Below are 19,080 nucleotides of genomic sequence, written 5' to 3'. Positions count from 1 at the left end.
AATAATAATACAAATCAAATGAAATAAATAAAATCTCAGAGGAGCTTTGTTTAATCAAATGTTCACAGGCTTGGGAAGTTTCAAATGAGTAAACAAATTGTTTTTATTTAAATAGAAATCAACATAATAAATAAAATAAATATTCATTTATAGCGTTTATAATAAGTAATACAATCATCAGTGCCTATTAATATCACAGTTCAAAGTATTATTACACCACATATTGATGCAGATATGTGTGTCCTTGTCTTAGATATCATGCAAGATATTGTTCATACTTTTGTTAAAATATGTACTTTTTACTCTAAAATCGCTCTTCCATGTTGTTTTCATCCGGGTCTCTAGGGGGCGCTCTCCCCGTGACGTCATCTGCCTTTTTCTTCGTCGTTGTCTTCCCGATCAACCAATCAGAGCGCTCCATTCAGCAGTGACCTGGAAACAGTTGCTGCTAGGTTAAATTTAGTTGGGAAGAAATCCACTGAGTAGCGTCTGATTTTTGTATGAAAATGGAGATTAAAGTGTTGTTTCAGAGCCTGAACCCTGAGCTAATCAAAGCTACAAAGCTACCGATGATCAGAGACACGAATCATCGATAAATAAGTCGTTAAAAGTGTTGTTTCAGAGCCTGAACCCTGAGCTAATCAAACCTACCTGTAATGTTTCCATGTTGTGATTGGACATGAAAGACTCAACTTGCTGGACGTTAACACGGTTTATTAACCAGTGCTGGCTCACACACGTTATTCATGCTTACTGTGCACTTCCTCACTGCTAGTGTATCTATATGCTGTGTAGACAGCAGGGGGCGCAGTTATACTGAGAGCACAATACATTCACATGAATATCACATTGCCCTTTTTTTTTAATAGCTTTAAACATTTGGCTGTTATACTGCATTTAACATAACAGTTATCTGGAACTAGTGCAATTCTGCTGTAACAGTATCTTTAAGACTTTTGCATTACATTTGAGCTTTGAACACATCATCCACACAATATTATGCATACTGAAAGTGCATTAAAACTGTTTCCTACATAGATCTCACTTCTTGTCTTAACCAGGACTCAACAGTCTCTTGAAGTTAACAACAGTTGGAAATATACACATTTGTATATACCCAGAGTATCATTCACATGTTTAGCAGTCCATGATGTATAGTCTTGTAAATAGGCAGGAGGACGCCTATCGTGTCTCGTGGGATATCTGGGTGTTGCTGTGACAGTAGAGTCATCACTGACTGGATCTGGTGGGATGTCAATTAGCTCTCCAGCGATCTTCTTGAAGAATGAACAGTTCCTGACTATGCAAGGTCCATCTCTGGCCGCTGTAACCATTGAGCCTTTGACTATAATCACAGTGTAGGGTTTAGTGTTGTATGGTGTGGTGAGTTTGTTATGCTTGGGCTGGCGAGGAAGCACGATGTCACCAGGAGTGAAAGTGTGAGGTGTAGCATGACGATGAGTGTCTGCATGAGATTTCATCTTGGCTTTAGCCTTCTTGTCCTTCGCTCTCACTTCTGAGTCTGAGCTCTTGTTGGCAGTGTGAGTGAATGAAGGGATCTTTGTGTACACTTTGCGTTGGAATAACAGTTCAGCAGGTGAGCTCTCTGTTGTGCTGTGAGGTGTAGATCTGTACTCACGTAGAAATATGTTCAAATGTTGTTTTCCAATTAATTCCGTTCAGTGTAACCACATTGGTTTCCAAATCTATCAGTAAGCAATTCGAATTTTTAGCCTTAAATATAGAAGTGGCAAAGGGTCAACAGGTCATGGTGGTGGGCTGTTACAGACCCCCCTCAGCTGTCAAGGACTCCTTGTCTTCACTAGCAAAACTTTTATCACAACTTGACTACAAGGAAATAGTGCTACTTGGTGATTTTAACTGGGACTGGTTAACTGCAGTATCAGAGGATTTTAAAAACCTTTGTATCTCTCTGAATGTTACTCAGATTGTTGACAGTCCTACTCGCCCTAACGTTAAGTCCCCTAATAAATCCTCCCTAATTGATCTCATTCTAACTAATGTTCCCTATAAATACTCATCTGTGGGAGTATTTGCGAATGATGTGAGTGACCACTGTGTTGTAGCCACAATTAGGGACACTAAGGTCCAAAAGGTTAAACCTCGTATTATTATTAAGAGAGACACAAAACATTTTGTGGAGCAGTGTTTTGTTCATGATCTGTTTGGGTTTGATTGGGGAAAAATCGATCTGTGTGCTGATGTAGAAACTGCATGGTCTTATTTTTATCTTGGTTTTATGGAGATCATTGATAGACATGCACCCCTGCGTACATTTAGAGTAAAGGGACGAGACAATCCTTGGTTTTCTGCTGAACTGTCCAGTCTCCTGCATGAGAGAAACAAGGCCTGGGCAAAGGCTAGGAAATCAGGCTCAGAGGTAGAATGGCTACGCTTTAGGCAGCTAAGGAATAGCTTCACTTGCAACACACTCTCACTCCCTAAGCGTCCAGGAGCGACGCTTGGTCAGGGTCCCGTGGCGTCCAGTTGTGACGCGCCGAGGCTCCTTCAGCTTCATAAACGGACGCAAAGAGCTTTCAACTGATTGCAATGTATTCCCATCGGCGTCGGTATTTGACGCTCATGGAAGCACGGCATTTGTTTGTGTCGGAGGCTATTAAAGGCAATGTGAGCGTCCATTCCCATTGGATAACGGAGAATTGTACACCCGGAAGTAAGTATTCCCCTTACTGTCGATTGATTTGACAGTGATATCTCCACTACTCATCAACTCAAAAACACCAGATTATCCTTGTTAATTAAACGACATTGATAGGTTTTAGTGTGTGTACAATGCTTTTGTCACGTTTTCCCCTTCAATTCTGAGAAACAAGTCGTTTTTTATGAGTTTTGGATGGCCGAAGACATTACATTACCCACAATCCTCTGTAGCAACCATAGACTGTATACAAAAATGTAATAATACATTATTCCGAGTGTGCTTGCTTTTCTCTTTGAAAGTCATCACATAACGGCATTGTGATACACGTTTCGGCTGCATTAAATATGACATATCTGCCGTAGTTAACTCTGCCCTGATGACAAGACTTCTAGACAAACAGGAACTGCCGCCAAAACTGAAAACTTGACGTGGATCTTAAATATATAAGCAATTAAACAACATCTTACGTTTCTTTTCACACAATACGTCTCCTTGCAGTATCAACACTAATTCGGCTGACTTTTATATTTGATCCAATTGGTAGATAGGCTGTATTTACGCCATAACGGTGCACAGCTGATAGAAAGGGACACCTACTGGTTAAAGCACGTTATTGCATTTTATAATTGTATTATTAGATATTAATAGGAGGATGTGCAAAACAGACAAACTAATAAGGCTTTATTTAAACATTAAAGAATACTTTAGGTTAAGGTCTTCTTTTGAATAAGAAAAAAGCTTTGGGGGTATAGAAGATGAATATGGAGGGATGAAACCCTCTTTGATGGTCACACATGCAGAGCACACAGCACACACAGTGAAATTTGTATCTACAGATAAATATTAAGCCTGACAAAGTACTTAACGTCTAATATATTGCTTTCCTGCCATGTTAACTATGTTTAAGCACTTATTTTAACTGATATTATACATATGTGTTATACTCTTATAAGATGTATGTAGATAGTATAAGAAATGTGCAGAATATGACAATGTAATGGTGGAGGTACACACATATTGATAGATGTCTTGTAATGCACTGTTGAGGAACCTGCGACCCAAGTTTTTCATTCATTGCATAACTACACCGTAGTTGTGTATAATATGATATGTCAATAAACCTTAGAAAATCTTGAAATCTTGAATGGGATGTGCAAAATAGTCATTATATACAGTCGTTAATTAACTATTAGTAGAGAATAACGACGAGTAAAGAATATACTTTATAGGGATCCTATTAATATCTAATAATAAAATTATAAAATGCAATAACGTGCTTTAACCAGTAGGTGTCCCTTTCTATCAGCTGTGTACCGTTATGGCGTAAATACAGCATATCTACCAATTGGATCAAATATAAAAGTCAGCCGAATTAGTGTTGATACTGCAAGGAGACGTATTGTGTGAAAAGAAATGTAAGATGTTGTTTAATTGCTGATATATTTATGATCCACGTCAAGTTTTCAGTTTTGGCGGCAGTTCCTGTTTGTCTAGAAGTCTTGTCATCAGGGCAGAGTTAACTACGGCAGACAGGGGCGGACTGGCCATCGGGACGTTCGGGACGAATCCCGATGGGCCGGTACTGAAGTGGGCCGGTCGGACGATGTGGGCCGGTCGGATAAGTCACTAGCACCCCCCCCCCCGTCGACAATTTCCTCGCGGTATTTACTTGCGGCACCGAGGTGGGCCGCGCGGATAACTCACTAGCAGAAAACGACTTGTTTCTCAGAATTGAAGGGGAAAACGTGACAAAAGCATTGCACACACACTAAAACCTATCAATGTCGTTTAATTAACAAGGATAATCTGGTGTTTTTGAGTTGATGAGTAGTGCAGATATCACTGTCAAATCAATCGACAGTAAGGGGAATACTTACTTCCGGGTGTACAATTCTCCGTTATCCAATGGGAATGGACGCTCACATTGCCTTTAACAGCCTCCGACACAAACAAATGCCGTGCTTCCATGAGCGTCAAATACCGACGCCGATGGGAATACATTGCAATCAGTTGAAAGCTCTTTGCGTCCGTTTATGAAGCTGAAGGAGCCTCGGCGCGTCACAACTGGACGCCACGGGACCCTGACCAAGCGTCGCTCCTGGACGCTTAGGGAGTGAGAGTGTGTTGTCACTTCACATGTCAAAAGTGCTAAGTCGAAGTACTATTTGTCAGTTACTACAGAAAACCTAAATAATCCTAGGAAATGTTGGAAAGCCATAAAATCGATATCCACCGGTGAGATCCGTAATGCAACCCTGTCTCCTAGAAATTACGTTCCCACAAAACTAAACTGCATTCTCAAATACGTTTCGCAAGAAACGTATTTCCTTCCACGTTACGTTTGTTATGAACATATCTTAAATACGTTTATTTTCTACATATCTTCTAGAAACCTATTTTCTCCCACATGACGTTTGTTATGAACGTATCTCAAATACGTTTGCTTTCTACCTATATTTGCCATTTCTTTTCTAGCTTATAATAATGATAATAGTAATTTATTAATATCATTTTAGAGCAAACTTATTTTCGCGCTGGCTGGCGGCTCACTGTTCAGTTGACCAAATCCGTTATTATGCTGGTTAATGGTTAATAATCACAATATTGTTTGTAGTCGTTTCATACAGCATTCTCAATTACGTTTAACAAGAAACGTATTTTGTCCCACGTTACGTTTGTTCTGAACATATCTTAAATACGTTTGCTTTCTACCTATCTTTGACATTTATTTTCTAGCTTATAATAATGATAATAGTAATTTATTAATATCATTTTAGAGCAAACTTATTTTCGCGCTGGCTGGCGGCTCACTGTTCAGTTGACCAAATCCGTTATTATGCTGGTTAATGGTTAATAATCACAATATTGTTTGTAGTCGTTTCATACAGCATTCTCAATTACGTTTAACAAGAAACGTATTTTGTCCCACGTTACGTTTGTTCTGAACATATCTTAAATACGTTTGCTTTCTACCTATCTTTGACATTTATTTTCTAGCTTATAATAATGATAATAGTCATTTATAAATATCATTTTAGAGCACACATTTGAAATCGACGATCGGGCTTGATATCCTATGGTTAAATTAAAATCAGTAGGCGAGGCTGTAATTTCGCCAGCTGCGAGGCAGAAAATAATAGTTTTAACATGCCAAAAAGCTGCTGTGTCGTTTATTGCACCTCAAACATTAAAACAAATCCAGAGTTACGTGTTTCTGTACTTCCTCTAAGAAGAAAGGACAGTATACAACAGAAGAGCTCTGTGGCTTCAGGCTTGATCGCCGTTCAAATGACAGCTGGTTTCCCCAAAAGTGGGCAGGGCTGTAAAGTGACGTAGGAAAGATCATCAGCTCGCTGATTGGATGTTTTAGCCGCAATGCACGTTGGGATATGGTGTTAATGCGATATGAAATCCGAAAAAAGAATCAGAGTTTAGGATGGCCGAAGACACTACACTACCCATAATCCCCAGCTATCGTTTGGGACTACAGTCCTGTTGTCCCCGTGATTAATCTTCAAACTCTGGGATTGGATGTTGGAGTGGCAGTGCGCCAAGGTTACGCCGAGCGCCAAACAGCTCTTTGAAATGGAACGAAACCACGGCAGACTTTCCAAAACTGGACTCGAACGCCCCCCCAGAACTACAAATGCTGGCTATTGTGTTTCGCAACATGTTCTATGGCGTCTCTACTGGGAATTGTAGTTTTAAAAGACGTTTTCGTTTTTCCCAAAATTAGAAGTTGACAGTATTAAACTGTGTACAGCCCTGGAGGTTTAGGGGATAGGAAACAAATTGGTGTGTACAAATGTAAAACATGTAATTAATAAATGGGTGAAATCGCTTGTGTCCATAATGGGAAGCATTAATATATACCCACATGCCAGCTCATTGTTACTTTGGAATTCTACTCCACTACAATTCAGAGGTTAACCTGGTATTTTTACTCCACTACATTTATTTTAGTTACTTTGCAGATTCTGATTAATGATGTGAAATATAAACAACCCTTAAAGCAGACTTTAGTTACACCTGAGTAAAATTCAGGGAAAGGTGATTGTCAAGTGCCAACAATCAGGAGAGATATTAGTTGGTGCTTGAGAAGACTAAACATTTATCTGCAGATCTCTATAAAGTATATTCATTACTCGTTATTCTCTACTAATAGTTAATTAAAAACTGTATATAATAGCTATTTTGCACATCCCTTTCAAGATTTTCTAAGGTTTATTGACATATCATATACACAACTATGTTGAAGTTATGCAATTAATGAAAAACTTGGGTCACAGGTTCCTCAACAGTGCATTACAAGACATCTATCAATATGTGTGTATTCCTCCACCATTAAACTCAAATTCTGCACATGTCTTATACTATCTACATACATAAGAGTATAATTAATATATATATAATATCAGTTAAAATAAGTGCTTCAACACAGTTAACATTGCAGGAAAGCAATATATTAGACGTTAAGTACTTTGTCAGGCTTAATATTTATCTGTAGATAGATACCCCCAAAGCTTTTTTCTTATTTGAAAGAAAACCTAAAGTATTGTTTAATGTGTTAATAAAGGTTAATTAGTTTGTCTGTTTTGCACATCCTCATATTAATATCTTTGTACATCAGGCACTAAACTGTTTTATTGTAGAGATCACTTACAGTATCTTCTTGATTTTTTATATTCTATATTTCTATCATTGACCTTCTACTTTCCCCCTATGAAAGTATGTACTCTTAATATTTTATTCATCAAATAACATTATTCAACAAAAATAACATTATTCAACAAAAATAATTAAATAACGTGCTTTAACCACTAGGCGGTGCACACAAGGTACACACAGTATACTAATAATAACTTTGTATTACTAGTGTAGGACACTTATGTATGTATAACATCTGAAGATGTGTAGTTTTATTCATGTTTTTACATAATTGTACAGGATATTGCTATATTATTTCTCATGTTTACTTCTACACATTAATATCTGATTTGTAAAACATCACAGACAGAAAGGTATATCCGTCATTTAATGGTAAGCTATTGAAATTGTGATTCCATAGATGTGTCTCCCATCACCCAAATCCCCTGACTATTCTCTCAACTCAGTATTTACATTCTTATATTCAAAGAAAATCAGTAATATCTTTAAAAACTACAAGTCCTTTTCTATCAGCTGTGCACCGTTATGGTGTAAATATAACCTATCTACCAATTGGATCAAATATAAAAGTCAGCCGTATTAGTATTGATACTGCAAGGAGACGTATTTTGTGAAAAGAAATGTAAGATGTTTAATTGTTGATATATTTATGATCCACGTCACGTATTCAGTTTCGGCGGCAATTCTTCCTGTTTGTCCAGAAGTCTTCTCATCAGGGCTCTATAAATAAAGAACTATGGCAGATGTGTAATATTTAATGCAGCCGAACCGTGTATTACAATGCCGTTATGTGATGACTTTCAAAGAGAAAAGCAAGAACACTCGGAATAAAGTATTATTATTATTTTTTTTAATGTTTTCGGATTTCACATCGCATAAACACCATATCCCAACGTGCATTGCGGCTAAAACATGCAATCAGCGAGCTGAGGATCTTTCCTACGTCTGTTTCCGGTATTGTTCCTGTAATGAGAGTTCACATTTATGCTACATTGAAGGGTGGAATTGACTACACATCTTCAGAAACATAATTTGCTTCAGATATATACTGTAACTCATAGCAATATTGTAACCATTAAGAAAAGCCAACTGCATTAAAAACCCAGTTAACAAACACAAAGTTTTTTCCTTCAGTAATGAAGATGTAATTCCAATGTAGACACACCTGGGGTCGCTGTTCAGTCTGTTACGCTGAGCCATGCATTGTCTGGAACGTAAAAGGGACGAAGAAGACAAAGTGAAGTGACGTACTTCCGGTTCAATGTGAAAACATTCCCAGTTAAACCATAGATATATATAAAAGCATATGTTTATATATATCTATGAGTTAAACAACATAAACAAATCGCTTAATAAAAAGATAAAACACTGGCATGTAATTTACGTTTGGATTAAATAGAATGGTTTTGAATAATAGAGTGGCGAAGTCCCTCCCCTTCCGGTTGAGCCCCATGGGACCTTATTTCGGAAAAGTTATGCATTGAAGTCAATGGAGAGAGAAAGATTATCTTTCGATCCCGTTTGAATTGTGCCACGAATTACACATATGATGTTTGTCAATTTAAAAGATAATTTTGCAAGTCAAAAAAATTAAAATGTGTCGTAAAACTGTGAAGTAACACATTTGTTTGTGTGAAAGGCTCAATGAACTACATCTCTGGTCAACCACACACGTCACCAAGATGGCCGTCACTACTGTCTTGTCAACAAACGATTGACTATCACCACAATGAAACACGTCCTGAAGAATGTCATGCAAAGCCTGCCTTCCTTTGATTCTCTCTGAACTGCCTGGTCGTTTTAATGTTTAATGTCAACCATTTGTGCAGATAGCATGAAGTAGAAAAGATCGCCGATGCTAACGTTAGCGTTAGCATTTCTCCCCCGGAATTAAATGGTGTATTATAGAATGATCACACCGGTGACAGTACTATTCAAAGGGTTCACGAAATATGACTACTACTCTTACTGTTTAACATTTTGGGTTACTTAATGTTACTTCATGTTAAGGCTAATAAAAATGACAAGGCTGTAATGCTAACTAACGTGCTAGCTACTAGCTAGGTAGCTAACTTGATCAAGCCACTCCTGGTCGTTTCATCAGACGGGAAGCAAAAGAACGAGCAAGACCCATTGCTGGTATAATAACAACCTGGTACTAAGCACACAGGCATCTTGTTAAAGTTATCTTATCTTAGCCAGCGCCATATAGATAGATTATATCTATATTGCGCTGATCTTAGGTATCTGAATGGTGGAGGTAAACAATTGTGACATCACTTACGCGACTCTGGGATTTGTAGTCTTTCTAGTTACGTATTTTTCATAGTCTTATATTTCAACAGTTTTACGACAAACTGTGACTTTTTTGACATGGAAATGATTTTTTAAGATTGACAAACATCATATGTGTAATTCATGGCACAATTCAAACGGGATCGAAAGATAAGTTTTCTCTCCCCATTGACTTCAATGCATAACTTTTCCGGAATAAGGTCCCATACCCCGGAAGTAAGTGGGAGGGACTTCGCCACTCTATAGATGAGAGTAAAATCTACGTCACAGCCCCACCCACTTTTGGGGAAACCAACGCTGTCATTTGAACGGCGATCAAGCCTGAAGCCACAGAGCTCTTCTGCTGTCCTTAGAGGAAGTTTGAGGTGTTTGAGGTGCAATAAACGACACAGCAGCTTTTTGGCATTTTAAAACTCTGCCTCGCAGCTGGCGAAATTACAGCCTCGCCTACTGATTTTAATTTAACCATAGGATATCAAGCCCGATCGTCGATTTCAAATGTGTGCTCTAAAATGATATTAATAAATGACTATTATCATTATTATAAGCTAGAAAAGAAATGTCAAAGATAGGTAGAAAGCAAACGTATTTAAGATATGTTCAGAACAAACGTAACGTGGGACAAAAGACGTTTCTTGTTAAACGTAATTGAGAATGCTGTATGAAACGACTACAAACAATATTGTGATTATTAACCATTAACCAGCATAATAACGGATTTGGTCAACTGAAAAGTCAGCCGCCAGCCAGCGCGAAAATAAGTTTGCTCTAAAATTATATTAATAAATGACTATTATCAATATTATAAGCTAGAAAAGAAATGGCAAATATAGGTAGAAAGCAAACGTATTTAAGATACGTTCATAACAAACGTCATGTGAGAGAAAATAGGTTTCTAGAAGATATGTAGAAAATAAACGTATTTAAGATATGTTCATAACAAACGTAACGTGGAAGGAAATACGTTTCTTGCGAAACGTATTTGAGAATGCAGTTTAGTTTTGTGGGAACGTAATTTCTAGGAGACAGGGTTGCGTAATGAGCTACCTCCGTGCCTTACCACAGCATCTGGCTCTATATCGGACAGGGCCACCATGTTCAATTGTTTTAATGAGCATTTTGTGTCCTGTGGCTCTCTGTTTGATTCTGTAACTAACTCTGCTTCTGTGAACACCTCAGTCTGTGACTCTGAACAATGTGGTCTGGAAAACCCTTTCAGTTTTACTCCTTTTACTGTAAATGTTGTTCATGAAGCATTATCTAAGTTAGATCCTAAGAAACCGGCCGGCCCGGACAACGTAGAACCTTTCTTTTTAAAGATAGCTGCAGATGTTATTGCTCCACCTCTCACTTCTCTTTTTAACCTCTCCCTCAGCACAAATGCAATTCCAAAAGTATGGAAGTCAGCTTATGTCTTGCCTTTACTAAAAGGAAGGGAAGCAACTACTTAAAATAACTATAGGCCAATCTCTAAATTGTCAGTTCTGGCTAAGGTTCTTGAACGCCTAGTGAGTGAACAAGTAAAGGAGTTTTTATGTACAAATGACATCCTGTCTAAACATCAGTCAGGCTTCAGAAAGCAACATAGCACCATCACTGTGACAATGAAAGTGGTGAATGACATTACGAGTATTTTAGATAATAAGCAGAGTTGTGCAGCTCTATTTATTGACCTTTCCAAAGCGTTTGACACAGTCGATCATCACATCTTAAAGCAGAGGCTACTCAGTATTGGCTTATCCAGCCATGCAGTGGGGTGGTTTGTGAACTACCTCTCTGAAAGGTCCCAATGTGTTCATTTTGATGGGCTGTCTTCTGAGTGGTTGAACATTACTAATGGTGTTCCTCAAGGTTCTGTTTTAGGTCCACTTTTATTCTCCATCTACATCAATATTTTAGGTGAAAATGTGGATGAAGCTACTTTACATTTTTATGCGGATGATACCGTGATGTACTGTGCAGGTCCCTCCATTAAGGAGGCGGTTGTTAAATTACAGGCTGTTTTTAACATTATTCAGACTCAGCTCGCTGAGCTTAAGCTTCTTTTAAATGTTGAGAAAACCAAGGTAATGCTCTTTTCTAAAGCTAAAAAGACACCAGAGCCTGTTTTAGATATTGTTACTATGCAAGGACAAGTACTCCAAGTGGTTACCTGTTATAAATACCTTGGTATCTGGCTTGATGATTGTCTTACTTTTAAACTTCAGGTCATTAATCTGCTTAAAAAGCTGAGGGTTAGACTAGGTTTCTTTTTCAGAAACAAGTCCTGTTTCTCTTTTGAAGCCAGGAAAAGGCTAGTCACTGTGACCTTTTGACCTGTGCTAGACTATGGTGATTTGATATATATGAATGCACCTGCCCATTGCCTGGAAAGGTTAGATGCCGCCTATCACAGTGCTCTGAGATTTGTTAGTAACTGTAAAGCACTTACTCATCACTGTACCCTGTATGCCAAGGCAGGTCTGCCTTCACTAACTGTACGGAGGCTCAGTCACTGGTACATATTCATATATAAAGCCATGCTGGGTAAACTACCGACTTATATATGCTCTTTGATCTCACAGAGAGTGGCAAGTAGCTATTGCCTGAGATCCCAGGATGTGTTCTTATTACATGTGCCAAGTGCTAGGACTGTTTTAGGTACTAAAGCTTTTATGTGCGCTGCTCCTCTAGCTTGGAACACTCTGCAAAAAACATTGAAACTGAGCATTTTGATTCCCTTGCATCATTTTAAAGCACGGCTGGATGAAATGTTATTAGTTACCTGTCACTGTGAATAGGTTGCTAATTTATACCCCTGTAATTATGTTGTGATGTCCTTTTTGTTTTCTGTTGTTTTTATGTGTAACTAATGTACCGCAGGTCTCCCTTGAAAAAGAGATCGTTGATCTCAATGCAATTTTTCACCTGGTTAAATAAAGGTTACAAACAAACAATACCGGTTAGTAAAAACCATGAATTAATGCTTTGTCAAGTCTGCAGACAGACGGCAGGCGAAAAACCTTTTAAAATGCGTGTTTTCTGAATGGAGATCGGCTAAGCTAACGCAATATATGCTCCGACCGTCCACACTCACAACAACGGCCTATACAGACATAAATAAAGCAGCGACTGTATTCACCATGACACAGGCAGTCTGTGGTTTGTACTTGTTTAACTTTTGTCTAGTTTCTGAACAGATATGAGGAGCTGTGAGCTCTGAGTCCTAACAGCTAACGGCTGATGTTGTTTTTCTGGGGTTCTCATTGAAGATGACGTCACGGCTCCGCCTACACTGCGTTACTATAGATACTACCCCAGCTACTAAACTGTAATGGAAGCGCAGCATTAAAGTGAGCTGGGCCTAACAAGTCCTAACAAAACCGTACTAAGTCGAGCGAGGCCTGCGGTGGAAATGCGCCATAAGTGTCTCTGCTTTGATCTCTGTGAGTGTCATAGCTTTGGGTGTTGCATGAGTTGCAATGAAGCTTACATACTCTTCTGCGACTTTTGCTGCTCGTGTGCTGTCACTTGTCTTTGACGGTAGAGGGTGTCGAGACATGTAGTCAGCTGGATTGTCAGCTCCCTTTCTGTAGTCCACCTTGAAGTCATATGGTTGAAGCCTGAGTCCCCATCTTTCAATCCTCGCAGGTGGTTTCCACATGGGATCAAGGCCGGATTAACCATATGAGCAAAGAGGGCCCTCAGTGACAAGATGGGCACAACCTCGAACCTCACTCATCATACATTGTTTTAAATGACACTCACTCTTCGCCATAAATAACACAGCTTTTCTATGGGGTCAAATTAATATATTTTCTAAACGTCTCTGTACTGTAGGTCTCACTATGTATGCGATCAACTTTATTAGTAGTCCCCACATGTCTTAAACACTCCACCATCATTCCTGTCCCCAAAAAGACAATCATCACCTGCCCCAACGACTACCGCCCAGTAGCACTCACCTCCATCATAATGAAGTGCTTTGAGCGGTTAGTCAAATTATTCATCACCTCCTCCCTCCCTGACTCTCTGGACCCCCTGCAGTTTGCCTACAGAGCAAACAGGTCCACAGACGACGCCATAGCCCTCACCCTCCACACTGCCCTCTCACACCTGGACCCGAAGAACAGGAACACATATGTGAGAATGCTGTTCATTGACTACAGTTCAGCATTCAACACCATTGTGCCCTCCAAGCTGGCCATCAAGCTCAGAGACCTCGGGCTCAACAGCGCCCTCTGCGACTGGATCCTGAACTTCCTGACGGGCAGACCCCAGGCAGTGCGGGTGGGAAATATCACATCCTCCACCCTGATTCTCAACACCGGTGCCCCTCAAGGCTGCGTGCTCAGCCCTCTCCTCTACTCCCTGTTCACCCACGACTGCGTGGCCACACACAGCTCCAACACCATCGTGAAGTTTGCTGATGACACGACCGTCATCGGCCAGATCACAGACGATGACGAGACGGCGTACAGAGAGGAGGTCGAAAACCTGACATCTTGGTGCCAGGAGAACAACCTCCATCTCAACATCAGCAAAACAAAGGAGCTGATTGTGGACTACAGGAAGCAGCAGGGAGAGGGACACGCCCCCATCGCCATCAATGGGACTACGGTGGAGAGAGTCAAAAGCTTCAGGTTCCTTGGGGTCCACATCACTAAGGACCTGACATGGTCTCTTCACACCACCACCATCACCAAGAAAGCTCGACAGCGGCTCTTCTTCCTCCGCAGGTTGAGGAGGTTCAAAATGGATTCCAGGATACTCTGCAACTTCTACAGGTGCACGATAGAGAGTATCCTCACTGGCAGCATGACGGCCTGGTACGGCAGCTGCACCGACCTCGATCGTAAGGCTTTACAGAGGGTGGTGAAAACTGCACAGCACATCACCAGGACGGAGCTGCCATCCATGGAGGACCTTTACTCCCAGCGGCTCAGGAAGAAATCACTACGGATTCTCAAAGACCCCCATCACCCCAGCCACAAACTGTTCTTTCTGTTGCCGTCTGGCAGACGTTACCGCAGCATCCTGGCAAGGACAAGAAGATTCGGAGACAGTTTCTTCCCGCGGGCAGTGAGACTGTTAAAAAAATTGAACTGTTGAAACAACTTCAAACATTCAACTGCTACTCAGTAGTATGTATCTAATACCTAATATATATATATCATTCCAATAACTTGTATATAGACTCATACTGCACTATTCCACATCATAACTTTATTTCATTTTTATAACTATTATTATTTTTGTATTGCTCATGCTCTTATTGTTATTATGTTATGTTATTATGTTGCATTGTTGGAGAAGCCTGTGACATAAGATTTTCAACTGCATAATTACTCTGTAGCTATGTCAGATTGACAATAAAGAACCTTGAACCTTGAACCTTGAATTACTACGCGGCGGCGGTGTATAGCCGAATCACAGCCCCACCCTCACTCATGTCACATTTTGTCACGTGAGCAGAAAGATGGATGGTGCCGGTAGCCAAACGCCCAGCGGGGCTAAGAAAAGAAAGAAAAAGAAGAGAGAGTGGCGGCTGCATTAAAAAATGTGCCAACAATAAATAGCTTTTTCAAAAAAGCAAAAAGTGACGAAATAGGCCAGCAACAACCACAAGGAACAGTGGCGGCGGTCACGGAGGATGTTGTTGAGCTAGCGAGCAATGTTAGCCTTGAACCTAGCATGCTAACGCAGCGGGTAGAAGAGGAGGAAAAAGATGAAGACGAGCCTGACGAGGACGTCACAGAGCAGGGTGAAGGTTCGAGTTCATCGGAAGTTCCCTGTGTCTCTCAGGACCCTGCACAATGGGGATTCATTGCTGGAAATGTCCGGGAGGAGACTTTGATGAAAGGGGTTTCATACTTTAAATCGGGCAACGAAGTATCCAGCATCTCGGAGGGAGACCGATGCTAGCGGCCGGACACGCTCACTGACCAACGATATGCTGACCAGACAGCTTCACAATGGAGAAATCGTTCAACGCGATTGGATTATTTATTCTCCATCTACCGGAGCTATTTATTGTTTTGCCTGCAAACTTTTATCCACTCACAGCCACAGCAATGCATTTGTTCTCGGCTTTAGTGATTGGAAGCATCCCGAGAGGATAACGGAACATGAGACGAGTGGTGAGCACAGAAAATGCATACTTTCACTTATGCATCGCACTAAACTCATGGGCACTGTGGATGCTTCTCTCGGGATGCAGGTCGACACAGAAAGTCAGTACTGGAAGGATGTATTGAGACGTGTAGTTGTGGTGATTAAATTCTTGAGTGAGAGGGGGCTTCCTTTCCGGGAAATGACAAACTTTTAGGATCCGCACATAACGGGAACTACCTGGGAATCCTGGAGCTGCTCGCGCAGTTTGATCCATTTTTAAAGGATCATTTGCAGAAGTTTGGCCAGAAGGGACGTGGTAGGACTTCATACTTGTCATCAACTATCTGTGAGGAGTTTATTGGTTTGGTGGGTGACAGAACAAAGGAAGCAATAGCAACAGAACTACAGCGAGCAAGGTATTTCTCTGTCATCGTAGATTCTACACCTGACATGTCTCACGTCGACCAATTAACTTTTGTTTTCCGATTTGTGAGTGAGAAAGGAAAAGTTATTGAGAGATTTATTGGATTTGAACCCATTCACAGTCACACTGGGTCAAGTCTGGCTGACTGTGTGATGAAGATGGTCATTGATATGGGGCTGGATCTCTCAAACTGCCGTGGCCAGGCTTATGACAACGCATCCAACATGTCAGGAAAATATAATGGGCTGCAAGCTCATCTCAAGAAAAGCAACCCACTCATACATTCAACCCGGTATCACGGCGAGACGTGAACATGTGACGATCTACCATGCTGGGAGACGTGAATATGTCACGGTTTCGTCCCTTCAAACGTGACAGTTACACGGTATTGTTAACATGGCCCAACCAGTGGAGAAATACCCGGAAGTGCCAAGCAAATGGTCTACCGCGCTTATTGGTCGGTTTTTATTGTCAAAATGAGATGTTTTTAATTTATTTTTTAATCGTCACACTCGATTTCGCCGATTTTCTTGTTGCCCTAGCTGGTCGACACCTCTTTTAGCAGAAACAAAGGCTATTAATGTATTAAATCGATGTTAATCCATGTGTGTGGATCATAGACTGGTGTAGATGTGGAATTAACGGACGTGACGTTGTGCGATTGCGTTGCCAGGCAACGCAATTTACAAACTCTTCAACTACAACCCTAATTATATTTAAAAACATTTTAGAAGGCCTCATGAAATACTTTAATGTAAATTAAAATGTAAATGTGAAGGGATGTGTGTAATGTGGTGATTGACATTATTCACCCACGGATCTATGGGTTGGGGGTATTGTTCCGCACGGACATTTTAGTTAACCGGACTTCCTGTTGATGTGAAATCCGAAAAAATTAATAAAAATAAAATACTTTATTTCGAGTTTGCTTGCTTTTCTCTTTGGAGGTCATCACATAACGGCATTGTAATACACGGTTCGGCTGCATTAAATATTACATATCTGCCGTAGTTCTGTATTTAAAGAGCCCTGATGAGAAGACTTCTGGACAAACAGGAACTGCCGCCAAAACTGAAAACGTGACGTGGATCATAAATATATCAGCAATTAAACAACATCTTACATTTCTTTTCACACAATACGTCTCCTTGCAGTATCAACACTAATTCGGCTGACTTTTATATTTGATCCAATTGGTAGATAGGTTATATTTACACCATAACGGTGCACAGCTGATATAAAAGGACTTGTCGTTTTTATCTGCCGTAGTTAACTCTATTTATAGAGCCCTGATGACAAGACTTCAAGACAAACAGGAACTGCCGCCAAAACTGAAAACTTGACAGAGGGCTTAAAGAGCCGCGGGTTGCCGACCCCTGCACTAGTCGCACAGAAGTGGACGACAGTACGAAATGGATGAAAAATGCGTCTCAGTGTTACATTATTTATTTATTACACAACCCAGTTCATTTACTGTTGGTTGGTTTAATTTACTGTAAACAAAGCATCTTAAACAGACATTTACCAATAATCAATCTCTACGAATTACACATTGAAAAAGTGAAATTAACCGGATTGGAAAACAATTCTAATAAACAAGGCGTCAACAAATATCTACAAAACTCAAAATAGACGTTTTTTTTTCCAGTGTTTTTTAAGCTGCAATACAGGAACATTCACTCGTTCATTATAAAAAACTATTACAAAATGATTCAAAAAGAGGCACTATCGTCTGAGTAACGGTATAAAACATTTCAAGTTCACAGGAAATTGCAAGAAATCGAATGAAAAACAGTGTAGTGCAATGTTTTCTCTACATGTACTGTAATCAAATACAAACAAGATCTCGGATACTTTAAAAAAAAAAGACAGAAAATCAACCGTTAAAGAATATTTGTTCGAAGGTCCTTCGGGATTATTTTTGATTGAGCGTTCGTTGTTATTTTCTCGTTTTAGTGCATGCATTGAGGAGAATCTATTTAATGTTTTAATGCAAATGTTGTCTTTAGTCTTGGAGAGAAAATAGGGATTGCACACACTCAAAAAATAGCAATACATTATCAAATGTAATTAATTTAGGGCTCAGAATATTGGCCGCTCTGACCCTGACTGTTTGAATACAATAATTATTCATGTTTTCTTCCAGATAAGTTTTAATTTGCACAATTATTTTTAACAAATACGGTGCAAGTTTTATTTACGTAACATTACTTTGGTTTGAATAACAAATACTTTATCGTGACAAAAAGAAGAAATTCCCCCAAAAAACTCCAAATGTTTCTTCAGAAAGCCTTGACTTTTTCTGAATGGATTTTGTTTCGTTTGGCTTTGACCTCGCTGCAGCATTTTACAGAGCACACATTACATGCACGATGCAAAGCAAAGGCGACAGAAACAAGAAATAAATTAGAAGCAAAACTGATAGACTGCTCTTGATCTTCAGAGCATATCGGGTCTGGAATTAATCTGCAGAGCTCCCAGAAAGCATCAGAGAGCATCAGAGAGCATCAAAGGGCATCAGAGAGCATCAGAGAGCATCAGAAAGCATCAGAGAGCATCAGAAAGCATCAGAGAGCGTCAGAGAGCATCAGAGAGCATCAGAGAGCGTCAGAGAGCGTCAGAGAGCGTCAGAGAGCATCAGAAAGCGTCAGAGAGCGTCAGAGAGCATCAGAAAGCATCAGAGAGCATCATAGAGCATCAGAAAGCATCAGAGAGCATCAGAGAGCGTCAGAGAGCATCAGAGAGCATCAGAGAGCATCAGAGAGCATCAGAAAGCGTCAGAAAGCATCAGAGAGCATCAGAGAGCGTCAGAGAGCATCAGAAAGCATCAGAGAGCATCAGAGAGCATCAGAGAGCATCAGAGAGCGTCAGAGAGCATCAGAGAGCATCAGAGAGCATCAGAGAGGATCAAAGAGCG

The sequence above is a fragment of the Trematomus bernacchii genome, unplaced genomic scaffold, assembly GCF_902827165.1.
Source record: "Trematomus bernacchii unplaced genomic scaffold, fTreBer1.1, whole genome shotgun sequence".
Lineage (NCBI taxonomy): Eukaryota > Metazoa > Chordata > Actinopteri > Perciformes > Nototheniidae > Trematomus > Trematomus bernacchii.
The sequence above is the reverse complement of the archived record's forward strand: the minus strand, read 5'-3'. Positions refer to the sequence as shown.